The following is a 6,876-nucleotide window of genomic DNA, read 5'->3' on the forward strand; positions in this document are numbered from 1 at the left end:
TACCTGCACCACCACTACCTGCACCACCACTGCCAGCACCACCACTTCCTGCACCACCACTGCCTGCACCACCACTGCCTGCACCACCACTACCTGCACCACCACTACCTGCACCACCACTTCCTGCACCACCACTACTTGCACCACCACTACCTGCACCACCACTACCTGCACCATCACATCCTGCACCATCACTACCTGCACAACCACTACCTGCACCACGACTTCCTGCACCTCCACTGCCTGCACCACCACTACCTACACCACCACTACCTACACCACCACTACCTACAACTCTACTACCTACACCACTACTACCTGCACCACCACTACCTACACCACCACAACCTGCACCACCACTGCCTGCACCACCACTGCCTACACCACCACTACCTGCACCACCACTTCCTGCATCACCACTGCCTACACCACCACCGCCTGCACCACCACTGCTTGCACCACCACTAACTGCACCACCACTACCTGCACCACCACTACCTGCATCACCACTGCCTGCACCACCACTGCCTGTACCACCACTGCCTGTACCACCACTACCTGCACCACCACTACCTGCACCACCACTGCCTGCACCACCACTGCCTGCACCACCACTGCCTACACCACCACTGCCTACACCAACACTACCTGCACCACCACTGCCTGCACCACCACTGCCTGCACCACCACTGCCTGCACCACCACTGCCTGCACCACCACTACCGGCACCACCACTGCCTGCACCACCACTACCTGCAGCACAACTACCTGCACGACAACTACCTACACCACCACAACCTGCACCACCACTGCCTGCACCACCACTACCTGCACCACTACTACCTGCACCACCACTACCTGCACCACCACTGCCTGCACAACCACTGCCTACACCACCACTACCTGCACCACCACTTCCTGCACCACCACTACCTGCACCACCACTGCCTACACCACCACTGCCTACACCACCACTGCCTGCACCACCACTGCCTGCACCACCACTGCCTTCCCCACCACTGCCTACACTACCACTACCTGCACCACCACTGCCTGCACCACCACTGCCTGCACCACCACTACCTGCACCACCACTGCCTGCACCACCACTACCTGCACCACCACTGCCTGCACCACCACTGCCTGCACCACCACTGCCTGCACCACCACTACCTGCACCATCACTGCCTGCACCACCACTGCCTGCACCACCACTACCTGCACCACCACTGCCTGCACCACCACTGCCTGCACCACCACTACCTGCACCACCACTACCTGCACCACCACTGCCTACACCACCAGTACCTGCACCACCACTACCTGCACCACCACTACCTGCACCACCACTACCTGCACCACCACTACCTGCCCCACCACTGCCTACACCACCACTACCTGCACCACTACTACCTGCACCACCACTACCTACACCACCACAACCTGCACCACCACTAGCTGCACCACCACTGCCTGCACCACCACTACCTACACCACTACTACCTGCACCACCACTGCCTGCACCACCACTACCAGCACCACCACTACCTGCACCACCACTGCCTGCAACACCACTGCCTACACCACCACTGCCTGGACCACCACTGCCTACACCACCACTGCCTGCACCACCACTGCCTACACCACCACTGCCTGCACCACCACTGCCTACACCACCACTCCCTGCACCACCACTGCCTACACCACCACTACCTGAACCACCACTGCCTACACCACCACTACCTGCACCACCACTACCTGCACCACCACTGCCTGCACTACCACTGCCTGCACCACCACTGCCTGCACCACCACTGCCTGCACTACCACTGCCTGCACTACCACTACCTGCACCACCACTGCCTGCACCACCACTGCCTGCACTACCACTGCCTGCACTACCACTACCTGCACCACCACTGCCTACACCACCACTGCCTGCACCACCACTGCCTGCACTACCACTGCCAGCACTACCACTGCCTGCACTACCACTGCCTGCACCACCACTGCCTGCACCACCACTGCCTGCACTACCACTGCCTGCACTACCACTGCCTGCACCACCACTGCCTGCACCACCACTGCCTGCACCACCACTGCCTGCACCACCACTGCCTGCACCACCACTACCTGCACCTCCACTACCTGCACCACCACTGCCTGCACTACCACTGCCTGCACCACCACTGCCTGCACCACCACTACCTGCACCTCCACTACCTGCACCACTACTGCCTGCACCACCACCACCAGACTCACCACCATTGTGTCTGCACTAAAGCACTAAAGTTTTCTTATTATTTTTGTTTGTTATTACTGTATCTATTTGAATAATAATATTATGAAGAAGAAAATGATGATGAAGATGATGGTGGTGGTGGTGCAATATATCAATAAAGACCATATTTTTGTATATATGTCTTCCGTTTATTGACGGAGGACATATATACGTATATGCAAAAGTCTTTGTCGACATGAACTTGAAACCAGTTATATACTGCAGGTATGTTGACGACATTTTTACACAGGTACCTGATGTCAGACATCTGCAGGAGCTGAAGGAGGCGTTTGAGCAGAGTTCCGTGCTGCGTTTCACTTACGAGATGGAAAAAGATGGGAAGCTGCCCTTTCTAGATGTAACAGTCATGGAAAAGGGCGGAGGTTTCCACACTGCAGTCTACACTAAGGAAACAAACATAGGAATGTGCCTAAATGCCAACAGCGACTGCCCTGACAGGTACAAGAGGAGTGTTGTTAACGCATATGTCGACCGTGCTCTCAGCCACAGCTCAGAATGGAAGCAAGTCGACGAAGAACTCTGTAGGGTAAGGCAGGTCCTAGTCAACAACGGCTTCTCCAATGGTTTCGTCGAAGACATCATAAGAAGGAAAGTGAAACGCCATGCAACCTCTGAAGAGACAACTAACACAACACCTATACCCCCTATTAGACTATTTTACAGGAACTTATTTTCCACAGCTCATAAAACGGAGGAAAGGGTCCTGAAAGATATTGTTAATAGAAACGTTATCCCTACAGACAAAAATCAGAGGATACAACTGACGATTTACTATAAAACCAGAAAAACGGCCAGCCTACTCATGAGAAACTCTCCAGACACAAAGCAGAACGCTTTAAAAGAGACCAACGTCGTCTATGCCTTCAAATGCCCTCTTGGGGACTGTAAGCTTAAAAAAAACAGTATATAGGCAAGACAACAACATCTCTTTTTAGGCGTTAAACGATGCATAAGCAACAGGGCTCCATTAAGGAACATATAATCTCTTCCCACAACCAAACCATCGCCAGAGAAATCCTAGTAAACAACACAGAAATCATCGATAGATACAGCGATAGCAGGCGGCTTGACGTTTGCGAGGCACTACACATTAAAAAGTCAACACCAGCAATCAACAGCCAATTAATGCACAACTATATTCTACCCACCTCAAGACTCAGCTCCAATATAGAAGCATCAAGAAATATGGACCAATAGGCTTTCTACAATCACTTCCATTCAATACCCATTGTTTCGTGTTCTGTCTTGTGTTGATGAAATTAATACCCTATTATTGCCACCTCACCCCATCCACCTCACTCAAATGTAAATATAAGCAAATCGGAGATGTGTAAGTTCTATTCAGTTGTGTATGTGTAAACTAAAGTCTTTGAAAATGTAATAAGTTTTACGAAACGCGCTCAAGTGTCGTGTCAGACTAGAAATAAAAATGAATTTTGGAGAATTGATTTTTGAATTACCACCAACAGTGAAAAGAAATGTACGAAAGATCGAGAAAATTCGTGTTAGAATTATTAATCTTACTTTCTCGGTCATATTTAATAATATATTTCTACAGGAAAGACTGCTACCAAAATATACTAATATATATATATATATATATATATATATATATATATATATATATATATATATATATATATATATATATATATATATAATCTTTGGACAACACCCACCAGTGGGACTCGAACCCAGAAAGCACAACTACCTTCCAGTAGCTGGCATAACTAGTATGCTTTAACCCACTACGCCATCAGACCTTACAAAAGAAGTAGATAGTTCGAGATATATATCTCAAACATCTCCACCTCCCGAAGGCACCAGATGAGTGAGGGGTCAGTCTGCATTTTTCGTCAAGCCACTGTCAATGTGAGAGAACTCGTGTCCAGCTTATAAGCCTATACTTGCATAAACCACAAGTGAAGATTAACAATCTTTGGACAACACCCACCAGTGGGACTCGAACCCAGAAAGCACAACTACCTTCCAGTAGCTGGCATAACTAGTATGCTTTAACCCACTACGCCATCAGACCTTACAAAAGAAGTAGATAGTTCGAGATATATATCTCAAACATCTCCACCTCCCGAAGGCACCAGATGAGTGAGGGGTCAGTCTGCATTTTTCGTCAAGCCACTGTCAATGTGAGAGAACTCGTGTCCAGCTTATAAGCCTATACTTGCATAAACCACAAGTGAAGATTAACAATCTTTGGACAACACCCACCAGTGGGACTCGAACCCAGAAAGCACAACTACCTTCCAGTAGCTGGCATAACTAGTATGCTTTAACCCACTACGCCATCAGACCTCACAAAAGAAGTAGATAGTTCGAGATATATATCTCAAACATCTCCACCTCCCGAAGGCACCAGATGAGTGAGGGGTCAGTCTGCATTTTTCGTCAAGCCACTGTCAATGTGAGAGAACTCGTGTCCAGCTTATAAGCCTATACTTGCATAAACCACAAGTGAAGATTAACAATCTTTGGACAACACCCAGCAGTGGGACTCGAACCCAGAAAGCACAACTACCTTCCAGTAGCTGGCATAACTAGTATGCTTTAACCCACTACGCCATCAGACCTTACAAAAGAAGTAGATAGTTCGAGATATATATCTCAAACATCTCCACCTCCCGAAGGCACCAGATGAGTGAGGGGTCAGTCTGCATTTTTCGTCAAGCCACTGTCAATGTGAGAGAACTCGTGTCCAGCTTATAAGCCTATACTTGCATAAACCACAAGTGAAGATTAACAATCTTTGGACAACACCCACCAGTGGGACTCGAACCCAGAAAGCACAACTACCTTCCAGTAGCTGGCATAACTAGTATGCTTTAACCCACTACGCCATCAGACCTTACAAAAGAAGTAGATAGTTCGAGATATATATCTCAAACATCTCCACCTCCCGAAGGCACCAGATGAGTGAGGGGTCAGTCTGCATTTTTCGTCAAGCCACTGTCAATGTGAGAGAACTCGTGTCCAGCTTATAAGCCTATACTTGCATAAACCACAAGTGAAGATTAACAATCTTTGGACAACACCCACCAGTGGGACTCGAACCCAGAAAGCACAACTACCTTCCAGTAGCTGGCATAACTAGTATGCTTTAACCCACTACGCCATCAGACCTTACAAAAGAAGTAGATAGTTCGAGATATATATCTCAAACATCTCCACCTCCCGAAGGCACCAGATGAGTGAGGGGTCAGTCTGCATTTTTCGTCAAGCCACTGTCAATGTGAGAGAACTCGTGTCCAGCTTATAAGCCTATACTTGCATAAACCACAAGTGAAGATTAACAATCTTTGGACAACACCCACCAGTGGGACTCGAACCCAGAAAGCACAACTACCATCCAGTAGCTGGCATAACTAGTATGCTTTAACCCACTACGCCATCAGACCTTACAAAAGAAGTAGATAGTTCGAGATATATATCTCAAACATCTCCACCTCCCGAAGGCACCAGATGAGTGAGGGGTCAGTCTGCATTTTTCGTCAAGCCACTGTCAATGTGAGAGAACTCGTGTCCAGCTTATAAGCCTATACTTGCATAAACCACAAGTGAAGATTAACAATCTTTGGACAACACCCACCAGTGGGACTCGAACCCAGAAAGCACAACTACCTTCCAGTAGCTGGCATAACTAGTATGCTTTAACCCACTACGCCATCAGACCTTACAAAAGAAGTAGATAGTTCGAGATATATATCTCAAACATCTCCACCTCCCGAAGGCACCAGATGAGTGAGGGGTCAGTCTGCATTTTTCGTCAAGCCACTGTCAATGTGAGAGAACTCGTGTCCAGCTTATAAGCCTATACTTGCATAAACCACAAGGGAGGTGGAGATGTTTGAGATATATATCTCGAACTATCTACTTCTTTTGTAAGGTCTGATGGCGTAGTGGGTTAAAGCATACTAGTTATGCCAGCTACTGGAAGGTAGTTGTGCTTTCTGGGTTCGAGTCCCACTGGTGGGTGTTGTCCAAAGATTGTTAATCTTCACTTGTGGTTTATGCAAGTATAGGCTTATAAGCTGGACACCACTCACTTGTGGTTTATGCAAGTATAGGCTTATAAGCTGGACACGAGTTCTCTCACATTGACAGTGGCTTGACGAAAAATGCAGACTGACCCCTCACTCATCTGGTGCCTTCGGGAGGTGGAGATGTTTGAGATATATATCTCGAACTATCTACTTCTTTTGTAAGGTCTGATGGCGTAGTGGGTTAAAGCATACTAGTTATGCCAGCTACTGGAAGGTAGTTGTGCTTTCTGGGTTCGAGTCCCACTGGTGGGTGTTGTCCAAAGATTGTTAATCTTCACTTGTGGTTTATGCAAGTATAGGCTTATAAGCTGGACACGAGTTCTCTCACATTGACAGTGGCTTGACGAAAAATGCAGACTGACCCCTCACTCATCTGGTGCCTTCGGGAGGTGGAGATGTTTGAGATATATATCTCGAACTATCTACTTCTTTTGTAAGGTCTGATGGCGTAGTGGGTTAAAGCATACTAGTTATGCCAGCTACTGGAAGGTAGTTGTGCTTTCTGGGTTCGAGTCC

The sequence above is a fragment of the Procambarus clarkii genome, chromosome 52, assembly GCF_040958095.1.
Source record: "Procambarus clarkii isolate CNS0578487 chromosome 52, FALCON_Pclarkii_2.0, whole genome shotgun sequence".
Classification (NCBI taxonomy): Eukaryota; Metazoa; Arthropoda; class Malacostraca; order Decapoda; family Cambaridae; genus Procambarus; species Procambarus clarkii.